The sequence below is a fragment of the Macaca thibetana genome, chromosome 1 (genome assembly GCF_024542745.1).
Source record: "Macaca thibetana thibetana isolate TM-01 chromosome 1, ASM2454274v1, whole genome shotgun sequence".
NCBI lineage: Eukaryota > Metazoa > Chordata > Mammalia > Primates > Cercopithecidae > Macaca > Macaca thibetana.
This window is the reverse complement of record NC_065578.1, coordinates 139,172,072-139,197,177: the sequence shown is the minus strand read 5'-3', so window position 1 is coordinate 139,197,177 and position 25,106 is coordinate 139,172,072. Positions and strand designations below refer to the sequence as shown.

General features: G+C 42.7%; 2 protein-coding genes and 1 pseudogene across 2 annotated transcripts in view; 2 read left to right on the top strand and 1 right to left on the bottom strand.

Moving 5' to 3' along the window:
• Positions 1-25,106, top strand: part of CNIH4 (cornichon family AMPA receptor auxiliary protein 4) — a 728,363-nt gene that overhangs the window by 372,756 nt on the left and 330,501 nt on the right. The gene's annotated exons all lie outside the window — the stretch shown is intronic.
• The window catches only part of DEGS1 (delta 4-desaturase, sphingolipid 1), a 347,277-nt gene that overhangs the window by 185,956 nt on the left and 136,215 nt on the right, over positions 1-25,106 (top strand). The gene's annotated exons all lie outside the window — the stretch shown is intronic.
• LOC126937411 (dihydrofolate reductase-like) lies at positions 4,449-5,141 on the bottom strand (annotated as a pseudogene).

Below are 25,106 nucleotides of genomic sequence, written 5' to 3'. Positions count from 1 at the left end.
GAAGCCTGCCTCTGTCAGTTTGTTAATCTTATTCTCCATCCAGTTTTATGCCTTTACTGGAGAGGCATTCTGGTTTTTGGAATTTTCAGCATTTTTGCACTGATTTTTCCTCATCTTCATGGATTTATCTACCTTTGATCTTTGAGGCTGATGACCTTTGGATGGGGTTTTTGTGTGGGGGTCCTTTTTGTTGATGTTGTTGTTGCTTTCTGTTTGTTGGTTTTTCTTCTAACAGTCAGGCCTCTCTTCTGCAGGTCTGCTGCAGTTTGCTGGAGGTCCACTCCAGACCCTGTTTGCCTGGAAGGCTGCAGAACATCAAAGATTGCAGCCTGCTCCTTCCTCTGGAAGCTTCATCCCAGAGGGACACCAGCCTGATGCCAGCCAGAGCTCTCCTGTATGAGGTGTCTGTTGACCCCTGTTGGGAGGTTTAATGTGTAGCTTCAGCACATCTTTAACTGTCTAGTCAGCATTGGGGTCAGTTACCCACCTGAGGAGTCAGTCTGTCCCTTACAGAGCTGGTGTGCTGTGCTGGGAGAATCCCCCTTGTCAGGATCAGCTGCTGTCTTCAGAGCCAGCAGGCAGGAAAGATTAAATCCGCTGAAGCTGTGCCCACAGCAGCCCCTCCCCCCAGGTGCTCTGTCCCAGGGAGATGAGCGTTTCATCTGTAAGCCCCTGACTAGGGCTGCTGCATTTCCTTCAGAGATGCCCTGACCAGTGAGGAGAAAACTAGATAAGCACTCTGGCCACAGTCACTTTGCCACACTGTGGCAAATTCCACCCAGTCCACACCTCTCCGTCTCCTTAGCACTGTCAGGGAAGAACGGCCTACTAAAGCCTTGGTAATCGCAGATGCCCCTCCTCCCACCAAGCTCAATCGTCCTAGGTCGACCAGACTGCTGTGCTGGCAGCAAGAATTTCAAGTCAGTGGTTCTTAGCTTGCTGGGCTCCATGGGAGTGGAACCTGCTGAGTGAAACCACTTGGCTCCCTGGCTTCAGCTCCCTTTCAAGGGGAGTGAACGGTTCTGTCTTGCTGGGGTTCCAGGTGCCACTAGGGTATGAACAAACTCCTGCAGCTAGCTGGGTGCCTGCCCAAACAGCCACCTGGTTTTGTGCTTGAAACTCAGGGCCCTGGTGGTGTAGGCTCACCAGGAAATCTGATCTGCTGATTGCAAAATCCATGAGAAAAGTGTAGTACCCGGGCGGGTAGCACAATACCTCATGGCTTCCCTTGAGAGGTCCTCTGGCTCCTTGCACTTCCTGGGTAAAGCAATGCCCCACCCTGCTTCTGCTCGCTCTCCATGGGTTCCACCCGCTGCCGAAACAGTCCCAGTGAGATGAACTGGGTACCTCAGTTGGAAATGCAGAAATCACCCCCTTCTGCATTGGTCCCACCGGGAGCTGCAGACCGGAGCTGTTTCTATTCAACCTTCTTGCCCCTCCCCTTCATTTTCTTAACAGTGTCATTCAAAGGGGAGACATTCTAATTTTGATGAAGTTAAATTTACCATTTTTTTCTTTTTTGTGCTGTGCTTTTTGCATTCTAAGAAATCTTGCTTAACCCAAGGTTTCATTTTCTCCCATTTTCTAGCACTTTCATATTATAATTTTAGGTCCATGATCCATTTTTAGTTATTTTTTTTAATGAACAAGTGTAACTCTTTTTTAAGATAGAATTGTTCTTATTCAAGAAATAGATTAAAATGGTTAAGTACAATTAAATGGCTCCAAAAGTCTTACAATGAAAACAACAGTCCTGCCAGTTGTTCTTTCCAGAGGAAAACACTTTTCATTCTCTTAGTTTTTCCTTCTGTTAGTTACTTTCATGGGTTTTTCCAAATTGTTATTTTTTTAGTTTTTCAAGTGAATGCATATATTAATACATAAAATTTTTAAAAACCTCTTCAGTTTATAATGCATCCTAACAGTCCCCTGCCCCATCCCTCCTAATTTGCCAGAGCAATGACTTTTAACTCTTCCAGCAATGTCTTCTGTTTTTTTCCTCACATAGCTACTTAGTCATTTCTTAATTATTTTATACATTATATAGTGATTTCTGGATATAACAGGTGAGGATTTAGCTCTTACACCATCACTATCTTCACTTCCTCCCATATTGTCCCAAAGTGGTTACCATATTTAGGGGCTAAGCAGTCACCACATCATTGTGACTGTGTATGTATTGCTCCTTGTTGAGAAAAACAGCGTATTATGCTCTTCCTATCCTGTACTTCTTTCTGCCCTAGAATTAATGATTGCCTAACCAACCCTTTCCCCTTATTTTTTTACTTCTGCTTTATCTTCAATGAACTTCTTTCCAAATGCCCCAAATTTGGCAATAACTTATTATTTTTAAGAGAATGGATCTCCCTAAGGTAGCCAGGCTGGTCTGGAACTCTTGGGCTCAAGCCATCCTTTGCTGAGCCTCCTGAGTAGCTGGGACTACAGGCATGGGCCATTCCACCCAGCTAACCTATTAATATTTTTACTGTTTCTTTTTAAAGTCAGCTCCATAGCTGGAATATTGCCTGTGTTGGATCCTATTTGCTGCATCTATGTCATTCTCTGGTTTGCGTACTCCTTCACTTTCTGGAGTATTTTCTCCAATAGCTTCCCAAAAAAGGGTACATGGAGGTAACCCCTGAGTCTTTGCTTGTCTAAAAATGTATTTTACCTTCACCTTTGATTATTTGGGTGAATATAGATTTATCAGTTGAAAATAACTTTCTAGAATTCTGAAGGCACGGTTCCATTGTTTTCAGATTCCTTTTCAAGACAAGGTCTCTTCTGTCCCCCAGGCTGGAGTGCAGTGGCACAATTACCACTCACTGCAGCCTTGGACTCATGGGCTCCATTGATCCTTCCATCTCAGCTCCCTGAGTAGATGGGAATACAGGTGTGCGCCACAATGCCCAGCTAATTTTTGTGTTTTTTGTAGAGATGGGGCTTTGCTATGTTGCCCAAGCTGGTCTCAACTGATCCACCTGCCTTGGCCTCCCAAAGTGCTAGGATTACAGGCGTGAGCCACTGTGCCCAGCTAGTTTTTCTTTTATTCTCTCTCTACTTCCTTCATTTCTCAAAGGCATCTCAAACTCAGTGGGCCCAAAACCAAAGTCAAACTCCATCAGAATATCCTGCTACTTACAACTTTAAAATATATCTTAAATCAGAAGTTCTTACTACATGCAACTCTTTGGTTCAAGCAACCATCATCCCTCACTTGAACTTAGAATTGGTTTTCCTGCTTCTGTATTTTTTAAAATTATAGAATATTTCAAATAAACCATGTGTGGTTTTATTCTTTTTACTACATAAAAAGAATGAAGATGTGCCAGGTGTGGTGGCTCACGCCCATAATCCCAGCACCTTGGGAAGCTGAGGTGGGCGAATCACTTGAGGTCAGGAGTTTGAGACCAGCCTTACCAACATGGTGAAATCCCGTCTCTACTAAAAATACAAAATACAAAAATTTATCCGGGCATGGTGGCGTGCACTTAGTCCTAGCTATTTGGGAGCCTGAGGCAGGAGAATTGCTTGAATTTGGGAAGGCGGAGGTTGTAGTGAGCTGAGATTGCACCACTGCACTCCAGCCTGGGCAACAAGAGGGAAACTGTCTAAAAAAAAAAACTATATATATATATATGGAGAGCTTATATACTTAAACATGGAATTGCTTTAAGTGTTTGGCATTCGCTGTTTCCGTGCATGCCAGCAGCTTCTTACTGCAAACACCTGGGACTTACTATAGAGCAGCTGGAGTACGTTCCACCCACCCACAGGACAGGGAGCTGACAACCAAGGAAGAGAGGGGAATCAACACTCCAGTTTTCTCCCCCTCCATTTCCCTGTATCTCAGCAGTATGGAGCTTGTTACCAGTGAGAACCTGCTCGCTGACTTTAAACTGGTTTTCTTACCTTCTCAGTTCAGTTTTTCCATACCTCAACCCATGGTTTCTGGTATGACCTAGCAAATAAACTGCTTTCACTGAAATTTCAGTCTTGGAATTTACTTTGGGTTCCCCAATCTAAGACAGAAACATACTCATTTTCCCATCACTGGACTTCCAGGTTGTTTTCAATTTTTCACTGTTACAAACAAGGCTGCAACATTTATTTACAAACCTCTGGATATACACATAGGAAGCTTTTGGTATTTCCACTAGCGAAACTGCTCAGTTGAAGGGTATGTGGATCTTCATCTTTAATAAATATTACCAACATTTGAAAAGCCCGACAATGTCAAGGACTGGCAAGAGTGTCACATGTGATGGGTGTGGAAAGGCAGCTCACTGTAACAGGTGCTGGGGACTCAGTCGGGGTCTTGGAGAAGCACTTATTTATAGCAAGAATGTTTCATAAATGGTATCTGACAGAGTCAAGAGTAGTGGGGAATAAAAACAAGTGGCTTAGAAATAATTATAGATCTAAAGTCAATAAAATGCTTTTTTTCTAATGTAAAAATACATACTTTTTTTAGAGGGAGGGGGAACAACTTAAACCAGAAAACACCTTCATATTAATCATTCTTCTCATATACTTCAAATTTGTACTTAATGCCTTTCTCCTCTTGGACATCAGAGAGAACACCTGGGTATTCTGGTAGAAGCTTATATTTCTCCAAATCAATTTCTGGAAGAAAGGTGTCACTTTCAAAGTCTTGCATGATCCTTGTCACAAATAGTTTAAGATGGCCTGGGTGATTCATGGCTTCCTTATAAACAGAACTGCCACCAACTATCCAAATCATGTCTACTTTATTTGCTAATTCTGGTTGTTAGTAAGTTTTAAGGCATCATCCAGACTTCTGGCAAGAAAATGAGCTCCTTGTGGAGGTTCCTTGAGTTCTCTGCTGAGTACTAAATTAATTCTACCCTTTAAAGGTCGATTCTTCTCAGGAATGGAGAACCAAGTCTTCTTACCCATAATCACCAGATTCTGTTTACCTTCTACTGAAGAGGTTGTGGTCATTCTCTGGAAATATCTGAATTCATTCCTGAGCGGCGGCCAGGGCAGGTCCCCATTCTTGCCGATGCCCATGTTCTGGGACACAGCGACGATGCAGTTTAGCAAATGAACCATGACAGCAGCTGGAGCACCTCCGAGCCCGCTCGTTAAAACAGAATGCGCGGTCAAGATTGGCGCGAAATTGTCCATTTTTAGTTATTTTTTGTATATGTTTGATATGGTTGACTGTGTCCCCACCCAAATCTCATCTTGAATTATAGTTCCTGTAATCACCACGTGTCACCGAAGGGACCAGGTGGAGATAACTGAATCATGGGGGCAGGTTTTTCCCATGCTGTTCTCATGATAAGTCTCACGAGATCTGATGGCTTTATAAAGGGCAATTCCCACGCACATGCTCTCTTGCCTGTCGCCATGACTTTGCTCCTCATTCATCTTTAGCCATGATTGTGAGGCCTCCCCAGTTATGTGGAAATGTGAATCAATTAAACTTCTTTCCTTTATAAATTACCCAGTCTTGGGTATGTCTTTATTAGCAGTGTGAGAACAGACTAATACAATGTTGTGAAGTAAGAGCCAAAGTTCTTTTTTTTTTTTTTTTTTTTTTTTCCTATATGGATATCAGTTTTCCCAGAACAATTTGTGGCATAGATGATCCTTTCCCTGTTTAATTATCTTGGCCCTTTTGTCAAAAACCAATTGACTATATATATGCAGGTTTGTTCCTTGGCTCTCCATCCTGTCCCACTGATTTATATGTCTCACGATATCCATGCCCTCTTTCCCCTACAAAGCATTCTCTCTTCTTCAGTGCCCTGTCCCACAGGTTTAAACCTTATCAGCAGCCCTAATCTCTAATCTCTGCCTCCTCAGGTCAGAGGAGTCCTCTCATGCTCTGTTTGGTCTCTACCTAGTGCTGTCATAGCCTAGGAATTGCTCCCAGATAGATAGCCAGGGCGAATGGGGCTCACCCCATGCGTTTTCTTTTCCTCAAGGATCACAATCCTGGACTGTCTTGTTGTTTAATGCCTGAAACAGTTGCTTCATATGTTTCATCTAGTTTTATGTTTGTTCATGGCAGGAAGGCTAGTCCAGTGCCAGTTATTGCATCTTGACCAGAATTAGAAGCTACAGCTTTGGCTCCTAACCATAAGTTGTAGTGCCTCCTAAAGCTGAATGAAACCTTGCAGGAACTCTGAGCAGCAGCAGCAGCAGCAGCAGCAGTAAGAGCAGCAGCTACAGCTTGTGTGTTCCCCAGCAGAGGCTGAAGCTTGTCACTTTTGTTAGTATGCTCAAGGCTGCAAAAATTGAAGTGGGATAGGGTATGCATTAAAAATTCTCAAGAAGGATTTAATCATTTCTTAGAATTCCATGAGGACTGGGAGAGGTTTCTTTTGGTCAGCTTATCTGCTTCTTTATATGAATACAAATGCGTAGGTGTTTACTAAGTATCCGATTTTTTCCCCAAATTCAAGGCTACCAAAAGTTCTAGGTAACCATAAAAAGGGATACAAATCACAGCCCTTGTGATTTTGAGGTAGGGCCCAAATACATGACTCAGGTCTAAACATCCTAGCAAGGACATACATGGAAACAACTAGTATCTTCTTGGGCTTCAGGTTAACTGACAGAACTCGTTGAACCAGATAATAGGCTGGCTACTCCCGGAAGGCAAGGTTGAGATGAACTGAGGCCTCATAGCTACAAGCTGGTACAGTCATTTCCGGTGAGTATGTATGTAGGTTTAGATAAGACAATGTTGACTATAAAGATGAGCTGAAGCTGCACATTAAACCAGGGGGTAAGTTAAGCCTACAAACCCAAAACAGATTGAACCTAAAAATGGTGAGCAGTGTTTGCAGATCTTGGTGGACAACGGTAAGGTAAGTGGTCACTTTCAGATAATGCCAGCAGCCTAAATCTTTTTTTTTATTTTTTATTTTTTGAGATAGAGTCTCGCTCTGTCGCCCAGGCTGGAGTGCAGTGGCGCGATCTCGGCTCACTGCAAGCTCCACCTCCCGGGTTCACGCCATTCTCCTGCCTCAGCCTCCCAAGTAGCTGGGACTACAGGTGCCCACCACCACGCCCGGCTAATTTTTTGTATTTTTTTTTTAGTACTGACGGGGTTTCATCGTGTTAGCCAGGATGGTCTTGATCTCCTGACCTCGTGATCCGCCTGCCTCGGCCTCCCAAAGTGCTGGGATTACAGGCGCAAGCCACCATGCCCGGCCCTTTTTTTTTTTTAATTTATTTTTATTTTAAACTTCAGAATAAGTTTCCAAAAACAAAGGTACAGGGCAATAAACAAAAGGATTTTTCAACAGACTAGAATAAAACCTCTACCAAGTATGTTAGTTCTTGGGCAGCAAGACCTTCAGGACAGCAACAGATTGGTCCATCAAGAGGGCATGGTGGTTCATGCCTATAATCCCAATACTTTGTGGGGAGCAAGGCAGGAGGATCGCTTGAGGCCAGGAGTCCAAGACCAGCCCAGGCAATATAGCAAGACTCCATCTCTACAAAAAATTTTAAAACTTAGCCAGGCATGGTGGTGCATGCCTGTTGTCTCAGCTGCTTGAGAGGCTGAATCAAGAGGATCGCTCAAGTCCAGGAGTTCAAGGCTGCAGTAAGCTATAATCATTCCACTGCACTCCAGCCTGGGTGACAGAGAAAGACCCTGTCTCAAAAAAGAGAGAGAGAGATATCAAAGACCTGCTGAGTCTCTGTTAACAAATGTTTCTTAGACACAAGCAGGGGAAAATTAGCTCCTTTAGGGACAACATAAGTCCACCCAGCTATGCCCCTAAAATAAAGCCCACTTGGTGTTCAAGAACGTCAGTCCCTGAAAAGAAATAGAATGGCTAAAATTATGGGTGCAGTGTCAAACAGAACCCTACTGGAAGCCACCTCTGCCACTTAATAGCCATGTGGTATTGGACAACGTATTTAATCTCTGGAAGCCTCTATTTCCTCATCTGTAAAATAAGGAAAACACTTACTGTGAGAACTAAAGGAGATGGTATATGTAAAATATTTAGCCAAGACCCTGGCCCATTAATAAGCATTCCATAAGGGGTAGCTGCAACTATTTTTACACAGTATTAGAGTCAGATCCCTCCCAACTCAGGACTACTTGCTGTTGGTGTTGATTAGTAAAGCAAAGTCTTTGGAAAACTGAATCTCTCTATCCAGAATCCTCGTCTCCCTTGGCTCTGAAGCCCAGGTCTCCATGGTATTCTTTAGATTCTGCATTCCCCAAGCAAAGTAGCTGTCCAGTCTTACCCCAAACAGTCTGCTGTGGTGTGAATGTTTCCCCAAAATTTATATGTTGAAATTTAATTGCCAATGTGATACTATTAAGTGAGGCCCTGGCTGGGTATGGTAGCTCACACCTGTAACCCCAGCACTTTAGGAGGCTGAGGCAGGCGGACCACCTGAGGTCAGGGGTTCAAGACCATTCTGTCCAACATGGTGAAACACCATCTCTACAAAAATACAAAAATTATCTGGGCATAAGGTGGGTGCCTGTAATCCCAGCTACTCAGGAGGCTGAGGCCAGAGAATCGCTTGAACCCGGGAGGCGGAGGTTGCAGTGAGCCAAGATGGCACCATTGCACTCCAGCCTCAGCGACAAGAGCGAAACTCCATCTCAAAAAAAAAAAAAAGAAGAAAGGAAGGAAGAAAAGAAGCAAGGCCTTTAAGAGGTGACTAAGTCATGAATGGTATCAGTGACCTTATGGAAGGGATAGTAGGAACTGGCATTTGCCCCTTTTGCCCTTCTGCTTTGTACCATGTGAGGACACAGTGATTCTCCTCTCCAGAGGATACAGCAGAAACATGGCATCTTGGAAGCAGAGAGACTGGGTCCTCACCAGACAGTGAATCTGCCGGTGCCTTGATCTTGGACTTCCCAGCCCCTAGAACTATGAGAAATAAATTTCTGTTGTTTATAAACTACTCAGTCTCAGTCGCAGGTATTTTGTTAGAGCAGCACAGACTAAGAATCTTTTTTTTTTCTTTATGAGATGGAGTCTCACTCTGTCGCCCAGGTTGGAGTGCCAAGGTGCGATCTCAACTTACTACAACCTCTGCCTCCCAGGTTCAAGTGATTCTTGTGCCTCCGCCTTCCAAGTAACTGGGATTACAGGCATGCACAACCATGCCTAGCTAATTTTTGTATTTTTAGTAGAGATGGGGGTTCATCATGTTGGCCAGGCTGGTTTCAAACTCCTGACCTTAGGTGATCCGCCTGCCTCAGCATCCCAAAGTGCTGGGATTACAGGCATGAGCCACAGCTCCCAGCCAGAATTTTTAATTCAAGTCATTCCCTCACAGATCTATGCCTTCTCAAAACCCTACACGATTCTTTCTAAGCCTCAGTTTTTGTCTTTAAGTGGGAATCATAATGCCTGTTTTTCCTACTTCACAGAATTGCTATGGGGATCAGATATTATTATATAGGTGAAGTGAAACCTCACGGAGAAATGGGAGACTTAAGTCAAAATGATTGATTCAACTCAAAAAGCAACATCTGAAGAGATGCCAGTGCCTTGACCTTGGACTTCCCAGCCTCTAGAGCTATGAGAAATAAATTTCTGTTGTTTGTAAACTACTCAGTCTCAGTCTCAGCTATTTTGTTATAGCAGCACAGACTAAGAATCTTTACCCCTTTTGAATCTGGGGAGATGCTGGTTCTTGAGTTGAGTCAACCATTTTGGAAAATAATAAAAAGGTGTCTTTCAGGAAAGAGCAAGCAAGTGAGCACAATTCAGGCCATCCACCACAGCAATGACAGAGGAAAAGAAAAGGCAACCTAGCTACCAACTACCAAAATGGTCCAAGACCAAGATAGGGTGCATAGCATGTGGTCAACTCTGTATCTAGAACCCAAGCAGTTAACTAGAAGGCTGGGAAATCAGATCATCCAGCTGCTCACTCAGTGTGCTTCAGAAAAGAGGTGCTTTCCACAACAGAAGGGCTGCAAAGAGGGCAGGCAGAATCTCTGGGTGTAGGTGTTCTAACTGCAAACGAAATGCCACCCAGATACCTCAAGCAGCAGTAGCAGCATGATGTACTGAAATAATCTAGGGGCAACTAGGGCACCCATGGAGTGGCTGCTAAGAAGCACGTCAGGATGTGTAGGAACTGGAGGTTTGTAAGACAGTGCCAGGGAATAGCAGACTTATTATTTCATCTCAGGTATTACATATGCAAAATATGCATATATTTTTTGCATGTGCTGCATATGCAGATATGTTTTGCATGTGATACATATGCATATCTGTTTTGCATATGTAAATATGCAGGCACGGCAAAAATGTATACATTTATACATATAGTTGCAATAAGGTTATGAAAAATTGAATTAATAGGCCGGGCGCGGTGGCTCAAGCCTGTAATCCCAGCACTTTGGGAGGCCGAGACGGGCGGATCACAAGGTCAGGAGATCGAGACCATCCTGGCTAACCCGCTGAAACCCCGTCTCTACTAAAAAATACAAAAAACTAGCCGGGCGAGGTGACGGGCGCCTGTAGTCCCAGCTACTGGGGAGGCTGAGACAGGAGAATGGCGTGAACCCGGGAGGTGGAGCTTGCAGTGAGCTGAGATCCGGCCACTGCACTCCAGCCTGGGCGACAGAGCAAGACTCCGTCTCAAAAAAAAAAAAAAAAAAAAAAAAAAAAAAATTGAATTAACAATTAAGTTATAACAATAAAACATTTGCAAAAATAAACTTTCAATGGATTAAAAAATGACATTTTTATATAATTGTGAATTCTATAAAGGCATTACTTTTTACATTTTAACATCATTGTTTTGTAAGTCTGAATAAGGTTTTTGCCAATGACAAAGTATACATGGTTACTCAGCTTTCCCAGTGAGCCTGTTTCTATCATTATCATGTGCACAAAAATTGTCACCATATGGAACTTGGAGGTGAAATTATTTACTCCTCTTCTGAGTGTCTCATTTTTTTTTTTCTAAGTCAGAAAGATCTTTTCATGAGAATTGTTTCAAAAAAAAAGATCATATGAGGCTGGGTGTGGTAGCTCAAGCCTGTAATCCCAGCACTTTGGGAGGCCACAGTGGGTGTATCGCTTGAGCCCAGGAGTTTCAGACCAGCCTGGGTAACATGGTAAAACCTCGTCTCTACAAAAAAATACAAAAATTAGCCAGGCATGGTGACAGGTGCCTATAGTCCCAGGTACTCAGAGGGCTGAAGTGGGAGGATCACTTGAGCCTGGGATGTCAAGGCTGCAGTGGGCTGAGATGGCACCACTACACTCCTGCCTGAGACTCTCTCAAAAATAAATAAATAAATAAATAAATAAATAAATAAATAAATAAATATTATATGCTTAACCAATAGGAGTAAGTCATTGAATAGTTAATGATACTATGAGATCATTGTAAACATAAGAGTAATAATAATATTGTGGTTATTTTTTAAGTTCTCTTCTAGTTATATATACAGAACTATATATGGGTAAAATTATATGAGATCTGGGATTTGCTTCAAAATAATAAAGGATGGAAGAAGTAGATGAGGGTGTAAATGAAATGAGATTGGTCTGGAGTTGATAATTGTTGAAGATGAGAAATGGGCATAAAGGGGTTCATTATATTATTATATTTTTATATAGTGTTTCCATTTTTTCATAATAAAATGATTTTTAAAAGTAAGGCTATGTCTTCAAATATTTAAGGAGCCACAGCGTAGAAAAGGCTTAGATTCAATGAGTAGAAATCTCAGGAGGAAGTTTGGTTGAGTTAACCAAGAAGGAAATGTTGTGCCTTGAGAGGCCATCACTAGGAAGTGATGATGACTTAATGGTTCTAGGCAATAATCTAGGCAATTGATGGCAGCTAACGTCACAGATAGTTAACTAGACTTTATATGCCTCTTGACAGAAGTATGCAATACTGTCTATGAAGTGCAATTTTAAAAATAGATTCATTTTAAAATAAAAATAGCTTTATTGAGTACATTAGTTTGTTGCTATAACATATGTCCATAAACTTAATGGCTTCAGACAACACAAACTTATTATTTTGCAGTTTTGTGGATCAGAAGTCCAGTATGGGTTTCACTGGACTAAAATTAAGGTGTCAGCACGCTATACCCTTTTCTGGAAGTTCTAGAGGAGAATCCATTTCCTTGCTGCTGGCAGAATTCAATTCCTGTAGATGCAAAGCCAACATCCCCATTTTCTTGCTGACTGTAACATGGGGGCTGTTCCCAGCTTCCAGAAGTTGTTTTCCTTCACGCACGGCCTCTACCTTCAAAGTGAACTCAAATCCCTCTCCGGTAGCATCCTTATGGTCAACTTTTCTGCCTCCTCTTCCACTTTTAAGGGCACTTGTGATTACATTGGGCCCACCCAGATAATCCAGGATAATCTCTCTATTTTAAGGTTAGCTGATTAACAAACTTAATTCCATCTGTAACCTAAATTCCTTTTTTGCCATAGAGGGAATATATTCATTCCCAGGTTCTGGGCATCAAAACTTGAACATCTTTTAGGGCCGTTATTCTGCCAACCACATTGAGGTATGATTGACACATAAAAAGTTGCAATATTCAAAGTGACGGCTTAGATACATGCATAAGCCTGTGAAAAGATGTCACAACAATCAAGATAATGAACATATCCATCACACCCCAAAGTTTCCTGGTGCCTGTTTGTCTTAGTTTATTCAGGCTGCTATAATAAAATACCTTAGATGGGGTGATTTATAAATAGAAATTTATTACTTACAGTTCCGGAGGCTGGGAAGTCCAAAATCAAGACACCAGCAGATTTGGCGTCTAGTGGGGACTCTCTGCTTCATTGATGGCACCTTTTTGCTGTGTCCTCACATGGCAGAAGGAGTGAACAAGCTCTCTTGGGCCTCTTTTATAAGGGCACTAATCCCTTCATGAGGACAGAGCCCTCATTACCTAATCCCTTCCCAAAGACCACACCTCTTCATATTATTGCATTGGGGATTACGTTTCAACCTAACATTCAGCACCCTTTGAAATCCCTACCTCTTTTTTCCTTCCTCCCCAACTCCATGCCCAGGTAGCCACCATCTGATTTCTCTCATTATAGATTACTCTGCATATTCTAGAATTTTATGTAAGTATAATCATACAGTATATACTTAGGGGAGCTGGCTTTTTTCACTTAACATAATTATTTTGAGATTTATCTATGTTTTTATGTATCTCAATATTTCATTTCTTCTTTGTTGTTATCGTGACTGTTAAGTAGTATTTCATGGTCTGGATGTACCAAAATTTGTTTGTCCATTAATCTCTTGATGAACCTTTGAGTTGTTCTCAGGTTTGAGCTATTTCAAATAAAGCTGTTCGGCCAGGTGCAGTGGCTCACGCCTATAATCTCAGCACTTTGGGAATCTGAGGCAAGCAGATCACTTGAGGTCAGGAGTTCAAGACCTGCCTGTCCAACGTGGTGAAACCCCATCTCTACTAAAAATACAAAAATCAGCCAGGTGTGGTAGCACACACTTGTAATCCCAGCTACTTGGGAGGCTGAGGTGGGAGGATCGCTTGAACCCAGGAGGTGGAGGTTCCAGTGAGCCAAGATCACACCATTGCACTCTAGCCTAGGTAACAAGAGTGAAACTCTGTCTCAAAAAAACAAAAACAGAAACAAAAAAACATGAATAAAGCTGTTACGAACACGTTAGTGTATAGGTCTGCCTAGACACAGCATGTTCTCATTTCTTTTGGGTAGATGGCTAGGAGTGGTCATATAGTAGCTATATATTTAACTTTTTTAAAAGCTTTCAAGCTATTTTCCAAAGTATTTGCACCATCTTATGTTCCACCAGGAGTGTATGAGAATTCCAGTTACTCCACATTCTTGCCAACACTTGGTATGGTCAGTCTTTTTTCATTATAGCCATTCTAATTAGATTACTAATTAGACAGTGATGTTTCATTGTGCTGTTAATTTGTATTTAACATAAAAATTTAAATACATTAATGCAAGTAATTTTCATGGTTACTTTCATAATTATTATTAATGTAATCATATTAGTTGATTTTTATTAATGAATTAGTTTAAATAATTAAAATTAGATCATTTAGTAATGACTAATAATGAGGATCTTTTCAGGTATTTATTTGCCACCTAGATATCTTCTTTGGTGAAATGTATCTGTTCTTATCTTTTATGCATTTTTAAAGTTGGGTTGTTTGTTTCTGTATTATTGACTTTTGGGAGTTATTTATGTATTCTGGATATAAACCATTGCCAAAAGCAATCAAACCTGAAGGATTAAGCCTCTTATCTAACTACTGGCTTACAGGAAATATAGGGGACCAAACAACAGGTTAGATCAGCGGTCCCCAACCTTTGTGGCATGAGGGACCAGTTTTATGTAAGACAATTTTTCCACGGACACAGGTGGGGAGGAGGGATGGTTTCAGGATGAAATTGTTCCACCTCAGATCATCAAGCATTAGATTCACATACAGAGCATGCAATCTAGATCCCTCACTTGTGCAGTTCACAATAGGGTTCATGCTCCTGTAAGAATCCAATGCTGCCACTGATCTGACAGGAGGCAGAGCTCAGGCAGTCATGCTCACTTGCCCGCCACTCACCTCCTGCTGTGCGGCCCTGTTCCTAATAGGCCACGGACCCATGTGTTAGATGACACCAAGGAGACACAATTAGAAAAATCCAAAGAGAAACTCTATAGGTTACATGGTCCCATTTCTTCAAAAGCACCTTGCAAAGGAAAGAGGGAGTGAGAGACGGGCATAGGAAGAGCACACAGATCGAGAGACTGTGTCTGCACTTTATTTGAATCCTAATTTAAATATTAAACTATGGAGAGAGGGAGAGAGAAGGGAATTGAATTGGGGAAATATAAACACTGACTGGATATTTGATGATAGTAAGGAATTATTGTTTGTTGTCACTGCAAGAATAATGTGGAATTTCTTCAAAATAATCAATAGCCAGTGGGAGCAAGTAGAAGTAAGGATACAGATGAAATGATGTCCATGTGCTAGTAGTTGAAGCTGTGATGGATACGTGAAAGATCACGACACATTCACTTTTGAATATATTTGAATTTTATGTTATTAAACATTTTTTAAACAAATAAAAAAAAGTAATTCTTTCATTTCACTCCAGCAGACTAGCATAGACAAGCTGAAAAGCAATGAGCCAATGAGAATCCAAGAAAGTCATATAAGAATAGCAAAATAAAATCAAAGAAAGCAGAAGGAAGGAAATAATAAAAATAACAACACTACAAATTGTAAACAAATACACAAGACAGAAGAACAACAGAGTCCAACTTGGCCCCTTTGGAAACCCAAATCAAATGATGAAACTCTGATGATAATGATCAAGAATTTTTTTAAAAAAAGTTCAAATAATCAACATTGTAAATGAAAAGGGAAGCATCTTAATAGAAACTGAAGACATGAAAAATATTTTAAAAGGACTCTGAACAAGTTTAAGCCAATGAATTTTCAAATTTAGGTGACCTTGGCTAATTCCTAGTGAAGTACAATTTACCAAGCTAATTAATGAATAATTAGAAAACCAATAGGGTTCTAAGATGTACAACATCCCTACTAAGAAAAGTATAAGCCATTATTGAGAAAAATTAAGAATGATGTAATAAATGAAAGGTCAAATTGTAACACTGAATATTTAAAATATAGTAATTTCCCCCAAATTCATCTATATATTCAATATTAACTCAACCAAAATCCTAACAAGTATTTGTGCATGTGTGTGTGCATGCACAAGTGTGTGTGTGAACTGACAAATTGGTTCTAAAATGTATCTGGAAATACAAAGTGTCACAAATAACCAAAACAATATTTTAAAAGAAGTACAACTTTAAAATGCATATTACAAAGTGAAAAAAGCCAATATGAAAAGGCTACATACTGTATGATTCCAACTATAAGACATTCTGGAAAAGGCAAAACTATGGAGATGGTAAAAAAAAAAAAAAATCAGAGGTTGCCAGGGGTTAGGGAGCAGGGATGAATAGGTAGGGGAGGAAAAAGTAAATTATTTTAAAATAAACAATGACTTAGAACGTTTACTGCCCAAATACTCTCACTGAAAAATTACCAAAGGATAGAAATGAATAAGGAAGTTGGGCATGGTGGTTCAGCGTCTGTAATCCCAGCACTTTGGGAGCCCAAGGCAGGAGGATCACTGGAGGCTCAGGTGTTCGAGACCAGCCTGGCCAATATGGCAAAACCTCACCTCTACAAAAAATACAAAAATTAGCCAGGTGTGGTTAATCCCCTCTACTCGGGAGGCTGAGGTGGGAGCACTGCTTGAGCTCAGGAGGTCAAGGCTGCAGTGAGGCATGATCACAACACTGCCCTCCGGCATGGGCGACAGAGTAAGACTCAGTCAGAGAGAGAGAGAGAGAGAGAAGGAAGGAAGGAAGGAAGGAAGGAAGGAAGGAAGGGAAGGAAGGAAGGAAGGAAGGAAGGAAGGAAGGAGAGAGGGAGGGAGGGAGGGAGAGAAAGAAAGAAAGAGAGAGAGAGAAAGAGAGGGAGAAAGAAAGAGAGAGAGAGAAAGAGAGGGAGAAAGAAGGAAAGAGAGAGAGAGGGAGAAAGAAAGAGAGAGAGAAAGAGAGGGAGAAATAAATAAATAAATAAAAGAAGATACAGAATATGAAAAATAGGAATGAACAGAAATATTGGTAATAGATGATAATACAGTAATGTGACACATAATGACATTTCAATCAACAATGGATGCAATATAACAGTGGTCCCATACAACTGTAATGAAGCATATATAGAAATCTGGCATGTGGCATTTGATATTGGCATTGCAGATCAAGTGGGGGAAATCATCAATATTCAGTAATAGTGCTGGGACATTTGATTTTCCATATTTAAAAATACAAATAAATTTTAAAATACCATCTAGGTTTTTGTGAGTACACTTTTTGATGTTTGCACAATGATGAAATCACCTAACGACTAATTTCTCAGAACATATCACTGTTATTAAGTGATGCATGACTGTATAGCTAAATATAAAAATGTATTGACCACTAATAGTCAATTAACAATAATAATAATGGGGCCAGGCGCAGTGACTCATGCCTGTAATCCCAACACTTTGGGAGGCCGAGGCGGGTGGATCACTTGAGGTCAGGAGTTTGAGACCAGCATGGGCAACATGGTGAAACCCTGTCTCTACTAAAACTACAAAAAAATACTAGCTGGGCAAGGTGGCGCACGCCTATAGTCTCAGCTGCTTGAGAGGCTGAGATATGGGAATCACTTGAACCCCAGAGGCAGAGGTTGCAGTGAGCCGAGATCATACCACTGCACTCCAGCCTGGGTGACATAGTGAGACTCTGTCTCCAAAAAAAAAAAAAAAAAGTAATAATAATAATGGGTTTGGTAGGTTTAAAAACAAACTGAACCAAATACCAATATCAGACTAAGTATAGGAGTGCAGTTCGGAAGGAAGTTAAAATGCATTAAATTCTTGCCTCATTCAGGAAGAGGATATAAATACTGATTAACTTTAAACTTTTTTGGGAAAAAAAAGAGTATGGATGTTAAAAATTTAAGAAACCCACCAAAACATTGCACCTAGAATTATAACAAGAAAACAATTTCTGTTCAATAAAAGACAGAAAAAAAGAAAAAAAGCATGAGAAAAAGAAAACACAAAATTAGATAGCAGTGACAAGTCTAAATACATTAGTAATCACTATAAATGTAAATGGTAAACATGCTAATTAAAAGATAGACTCTTAGACTGGATTTTAAAGTTCCAGTTAAATGCTCTTTTTGTTTGTTTGTTTTTTGAGACAGAGTCTCACTCTGTCACCAGGCTGGTGTGCAGTGGTGCAATCTCGGCTCACTGCAACCTCCACCTCCTGGGTTCAAGCGATTCTCCTGCCTCAGCCGGGTAGCTGGGCTACAAGGGCGCACCACCACGCCCAGCTAATTTTTGTATTTTTAGTAGAGACAGGGTTTCACTATGTTGACCAGAATGGTCTCGATCTCTTGACCTCGCGATCTGCCCACCTCGGCCCCCCAAAGTCCTGGGATTACAGGCATGAGCCACTGCGCCCAGCCTAAATGATCTTTGTAAGACATACACCTTACCACTTATGAAAAAAGAATTAATACCACAATAAAAAAAATCACAGAATTTAAAGAAATAGCAATAAAAGAAATAAAGAAGGATATTTCATACTTAACCCACCAAGAAGACACAACAAAAAATATCATGGAAAACATTTATAAAAATTAGATTCGAGAACCTTCTCTTCCCTAGAATTTCACTTATTTCATTGCTCTGTACATTTCTTTAAACAGTTTGAGATTTTGTCCTTCATGTGTCTCTCTATATTTAAATATAGTACAGTACTAAATATATATTTTGGCATAAAAATGATTCAGAAACTTTGAGGAATCAATACCAAGAAAGACGAATGGAAGATAAGCTAAGCCAGGAGCCTCTTACTCCCTGTACAGAGAGGAGGCTAGATCACAGCAACTCCCATGCATATAAAATGCGTTCATTAGCATATAGTGCTATGGGGCGCAGGGGAAGGAGCTAGCTCTCACCAGAAGGGATCAGAAGGCCGGTTGCGGTGGCTCACGCCTGTAATCCAAGCACTTCGGGAGGCCGAGGTGGGTGGATCACGAGGTCAGGAAATTGAGACCATCCTGGCTAACACGGTGAAACCCCGTCGCTACTAAAAATACAAAAAATTAACCGGGCTTGGTGGCGGGCGCCTGTAGTCCCAGCTACCCGGGAGGCTGAGGCAGGAGAATGGCGTGAACCCGGGAGGCGGAGCTTGCAGTGAGCTGAGATCGCGCCATTGTGCTCCAGTCCGGGCGACAAAGCAAGACTCCGTCTCAAAAAAAAAAAAAATAAGTAATAAAAGAGGGGGACAGAAAAGGGCTTTCTGGAAGAAGTGGTATGGTAGGCAGAATTCTAAGAATGGCCCCCCACCGTCCCTCTGCCCCCCAATGTCCCCGCACCCTGGTATAATCTCTTCCTCTTTGAGTACGGACAGACTCTGTGGATATGAAGAGATACCACTCCCATGATAATGTTGCCTTACATGGCAAAGTGAGGGCTTATCCAGCTGGGCCCAATCTAATTACATGAATCGTTTTAAAAGCAGAGTTTTCTTTAGCTGGTGGTAGAAGAAGTCAAGGAAATTCAGTGTGAGGGGGGATTTGACTTGAGGAAGGTCCTCTGTTGCTGAGATGGAAAAGAACCTTGGAAAGACCTGGAGAAACTCCTGCCCAAGAGCCAGCTAGGAGATAGGGACCTCATTTCTAGTGAATCTGGCCAACAACCTAGAGGAGCTTGGAAGCAGATTCTTGCCCAGAGTCTCCAGGTAACAGCACAATCCAACTGACACCTTGATTTCTACCTCGTGAGACCCTGAGCAGAGAACCCAGTTGAGCCTGCTATGACTTCTGACCTCTGGAACTAAAAGGCAATAAATGGCTCTTGGTTTAAGCCACTGTCCTAGTCCACTTGTGCTGCAATAAACAGAATACCTGAGACTGGGCATTTTATAATGAACAGAAGCTTTTTGGCTCACAGTTCTGGAGGCTGGGGAGCCCAAGGTCAAGGCGCCAGCAGGTTTGGCATCTGCTGAGGCCATTCTCTTCTTCCAAGATGGTGCCTTTCCCACTGTGTCCTCTGGAAGGGAGGACGGCTGGATCACATGGCGGAAAGTGGAAAGGCCAGGAAAGCGCGCCCACTCCTGAAAACCCTGTTATTAAGGCATTAAACCCACCCATATATGTGAAGCCCTTGTGGCCTAATCACCTCTTAAGGCCTTACTTCCCAATACCATTACAAAGGCCATTAAATTTCAACACGCATTTTGGAGGGGACAAATATTCAAACCACAGCAGCCACTACTTCTGTGGTAGTTTGTTACACAGCAATAGAAACGAGTACAGGTTACATTTGAACTGTCAGTCGAGGGCTGGATTGCATTTCAAAGTATAGAGAAGAGGAGGAAGAAGCTCTTTAGACAGAGCTCCAATTGGGCATTTTTCAGTCTCCTAGATAATGAAGCCTTCATTTATTGAGTGCTTACAATTTATAGAGCATATCTATGATATCATTTTACTAACTTCTCACAACTCTGTGAAATAGTTATTTATTATATCTCCACTTCACAGAGGAAAAAAACAACAGTCAAAAAGGTAAAGTAACCTAAGCCAAGTAAGTGGAGGAGCTATAATTAAAACCCAGGTCAGTTTCATTCCAAATCCTACCCTTCTTACTACATAAGCCTGACCTACCTGGGGGCTTGGTGGCTGAAGAGTGATATGCCACCGAGGAGACAGGTCAGCACTGTTTCCTTTGGGTCAATGGCCCTTAATCTCTTACCTCAACCTCGTGACTACATGGGGTTTTCCATGTTTGTTTTCTAGAACAGAATCGAACGGTTTGCTTAAATCATTGCAGATCAATAAACACGTTAACTCTAAAACAAGTGCACACAGTGTGACATTACCTCCCATCTCCACCTGTTTACTCTGTTTCCTGAGATGACTCATCCTAGCTCGAGGACTATACATGATCCTCGCCCACGTATCAGCCTGCCAGCAACCCTAAGGGCATTCATTCACCCTGAGCTGTACCTACTTCCATCCTCTGGGATTTCCATTTGAAGGACCTTCTGCCTCAGTGTCCACACATTGCAGGCTCATTCTGTGAGGGAGTTGCAATGGGACTAAAAGGGGATCTCTACCATGTGATTGTCTCTTTTTTTTTTAGATGGAGCCTCACTCTGTCACCCAGGCTGGAGTGCAATGGCACCATCTTGGCTCTCTGTAACCTCCCCCTCCCCAGTTCAAGCGATTCTCCTGCCTCAGCCTCCTGAGTAGCTGGGACTACAGGCGCTCACCACCACACCTGGGTAACTTTTGTATTTTTAGTAGAGACAATTTCACCATGTTGGCCAGGCTGGTCTCAAACTCCTGAGCTCAAATGATCCTCCCGCCTCGGCCTCCCAAAGTGCTGAGACTACAGATGTGAGCCACTGTGCCCAGCCTACCATGTGATTTTCTAAGATGTTCTTAGGGAAACATATTCACACACACACACACACACACACTCCTGAAACATGGTGTATGTAATGCTGGAAGTAGCGTCAGAGATTAGGCATTAATGAAGAGTCCCTGAGTGAGACCAGAGAAATGTGAGCTAAAGATTCACACTGAAAACAATGTGTCAAGGGTAATGACCTGGCCCACTCCCTGTAGCAAAGCTACCTACTACTTTTGTGAATGAAGCAACTGGAAATCAGACAATGCCAAGCATGGTGGCTCACACCTGTAATCCCAGCACTTTGGGAGGCAGAGGCCAGAGAATCATTTGAGTTCAGGAGTTCAAATGAGGGGAATACAAGGTGTGTTGCAGGAGTTTGTATATTCTCTAGAATGTTTCTGTAGAATGGCTTGCTCTTCTTCACTGTGGCTGCAGAGAAGACAGTAATCAGGGCTTCTGGGAAAGGGGATCATGTTGATTTCCCAACATAAATAACAGACTAGTCAACTTAGAAAAAAATGCAGGGAAGCTGAAATCCTTCCCAAGCTCCTGATTTAATAAACAGTATTAGCTGAGACAGTAATCCACCCCTCAAATTCTGCAACATTTGACTCTGCGTCATCTGCCAGGCCAGCAGAAATAGCCCTTGACTGTAGCATTAATCAGTGGCACTAAAGCCATCTAAAAAAACAATGTGTCTGAGAGGAACTGAGCTAGGAAGAAAAAATAGATACAAGGAGACATAGGTTGTCAAAAACATCTAGCCCATCCGAGACTCTGCATCTGGGGTCACTGAACACACAGACCAGTCACTGGAGAAGTATTCTATGCTGAGAAGAGATTTTCCAGCAGGCTTTATGGGAACGCAGGTGACGTATACCCTACAGCCATGGTGCTTTCCTTTCCGGTTCCATGCTTAGCAAAGAACCCTCTGATTAATGATGCGTCACCTGAGAGCCCGTCCACTAGAAATGATGGCAATGCTCCTCCTAAGGGCATGGATTGGTGACCCAGGCGATCTGTCACTGTAAGGGGAAATCCCTGTTGCAAATCATTCTGCTGGAATTCTGATGAACATGTCTGTGGTCAGCTCAGCACACAGCAGGGTGGATGAAGGAAATCCAGGCTCAGAACCTAAAAAATCGAAGGGTTGAGCCAAGCCCTTCAGAGGTATCACTTGGGGCCCTGTGTGTGACCCATTAGATTCCCATTAGTAACAACCACACCCCTCCAACGAACCCCTTTTCACACCAGAATGCTTAGAAGTCACACCTATGTCATAATGATACCATTTGTAAAGACCTTGCTTGGAAGTAATTTTTCAGTATTTGGTTGCCCACGAAAATACCTGATTTTTTTTCCTTCCACCCACAATGAACATAGTCCGTAATACATACAAATACACACACACATTTTCACTCTTCCTCCTGCTTTACCATTTTTACACATCTCTGCATCAGGACACAAACTCGAGTGCTCAGGATCTCAACCACAGTCTCCACCACAACTCGTATGTACAGGCATTAGTAAAAAGTTAGAGACAAGTCCCAGACTGTCCAAGTGTCTGCCCTAGTCTCAACTCTGCAGGCCACTGATGTCTAGAGCAGGACCTCGTTTCATCCTCAGCTCACCCTTCGAAGTTGTTGTGCCTGTTAGCTCTCTGGCTGTGCTTTCTCTTCCTCTATGAGGCTGCCTACTCCAGGAACACATCCTGTTGCCTTCTGGCTCAACCAGGATGTGGCTCAAACCCTTCCTGGCTCAAGCCCCCTTCCCTGCTCCCAGGAAATCTCCCAACCCCTCCTCTTTCTCACCTTGACCTTGGGAATGGGAACACAGACACTACAAAAAGCGGACTTCGTCCTTTTAAAGAGGATGATGGTAGTAAACAGTGACTGATAATAAATGAGTACCTTTAGCCTCAAGGACCTTCTAAAACAGCCCAAAGCATGGAGATTGGGTTCATTATTACACAGCTGCCAGAATCATCTTCCTGGCACAGATCACATATACCTTCAAAGGAATATTATCGCCTTCAGAAAATAAATGTCCAGAGCACTTTGCCTGGTGATGAAGGTCCTGCATGGTCTCACCCAAATTATCATCCACATCATGTGCCTCCCGGTTCTCCTTCACACCATTGCTGACCAAACTGAGCTACACTGTTGACAGTTTCCTAAACAGATCCCAGGCAACCCTTTCTCAGATCTTTGATCATACATTCCCTTCCCCTGGCGTAGTCAGGCAGCATTTCGCATATGAAGCTCATCCCTTTAAGGCACCTACTGTGCACCAAAAGACAGCAGAGGTGAGAGCCACAAACAGCCTCCATATCCTGTTTCCCAGGGGTCAGTCACAGCTGGGAGCACGCTCTCAGACACCCTTTAAGAGCGCACTCCCAGATATACCCCAGCTACTACCAAGAAGCTTGTGCCTGTTTCCCCTCTTGGAAAGTTTCCATTTTTGTAGACATTTTGCGTCTCAGCTTGGGCTCTGCCTTTGTTATTTTTCTCTTCTACTGTGCCCATCTGATCTTCGGTATCAGATACTCCCAGCCCCCCAGCACTGAGAGTTATGACAAGAATTCCTTTCCTTCAGTTCCACAAGTCTGCATCCTCCGCATCCTTCCGGGCCCTGCTCAAATCCCACCTCCCTTATAATTTTTTCCAAATTCTTCAGGCTACAAGAACCTCCCTCTTATCTGGACCCCTGGCACACTTGATTTATGTTTTATCTTGACACTTGAACTTTCTTTTCAAGCTCTGTATGCATTTGGCCTAACCCCTTTCTAGATATGAAGAATCAAGTTTGGTAAATCTAAGTTTTACTTTTAGTTTATCTTTGTCTCCCTCCCACACTAGAAACATAGTACATGGGCCACTATATATATATATTTTTCACAATGTATTTTAAATATTTTGTTGAATGGATGAATGGGTGAATGATCCTCTTGCATGCGAGACAATGTTGGAGTCTTTACATAGATTTTCCAGTCAGAGCAGAGTTTCTCAGCCTTTCAGGAAATAAGCCCATGAACAGTCATCCAGTTACTTCCATCCAATTTAATCACCAAAACATCTAGGCTGCCTCTGTTAGGTGAGCCCACTAGAACGGTGTTTTACAAACTCATATTTACAAAAGACAGAATGACAATCTAAAACCTCTCTTTTTTGACAGATATCAGTTGTCAGTATAAGTAAACACTCTAAATACCAGAGGAAATGGAATGTTCACGTAAGTAAGATAGATCTTGTGCACTCTTCAATGTAGAGCCCTACGTAATATACATGCTTGGTCTGAAAAATGATAAAGTGGCCATGGGTCCTTCTCAGTGGCCAGCATCCAGATCAGCAAAAACACACCACACTGATCTCTGAAAGCAAGGTTGTTGTGGAGGTTAGGGCAGACTGCCTGAGGTGAGGTGGGGTTTGCAGCTACATTTCCTTGCAAATGCCCGCTGCGAGGAATTGTAGACCCAAACACCACCTCTCATCCGGCACTCCTCCCTAACCTCCAGCACAGCCCCTCCCCTCTGGCACTCCTCCCTCCCCTCCAGCACTCCCCACTCCCTTCCAGCACTCCCCCTCCCCTCCAGCACTCTCCCCTCCCCTCCAACACTCTCCCTTCCTCTCCAAAACTCCCCCCTTCCCTCCAACACTGCCCCCTGCTCTCCCTCCCCTCCAACACTCACCCTCGCCTCCAACACCCCCACTTCCCCTCCAATACTCCCCCCTCCCCTCCAACATTCCCCCCTCCCCTCCAGCACAACCCTTCCCCTCCAACACTACCCCTCTCCTCCAACACTCCTCCCTCCCCTCCAGCACACCCTCCTACCCTCCAACACTCCCCCATCCCCTCCAACACTCCCCCCTCTCCTCCAACATCCCCTCTCCCCTCCAGCACAACCCCTCCCCTCCAACAGTACCCCTCCCCTTCAACGCTCCCCTCTCCCCTCCAATACACCCTCCTTCCCTTCAACACTCCCACATCCCCTCCAGCACAACCCCTCCCCTCCAAAACTATCCCTCCCCTCCAACACTACCCCTCCCCTCCAGCACAACCCTTCCCCTCCAAAACTATCCCTCCCCT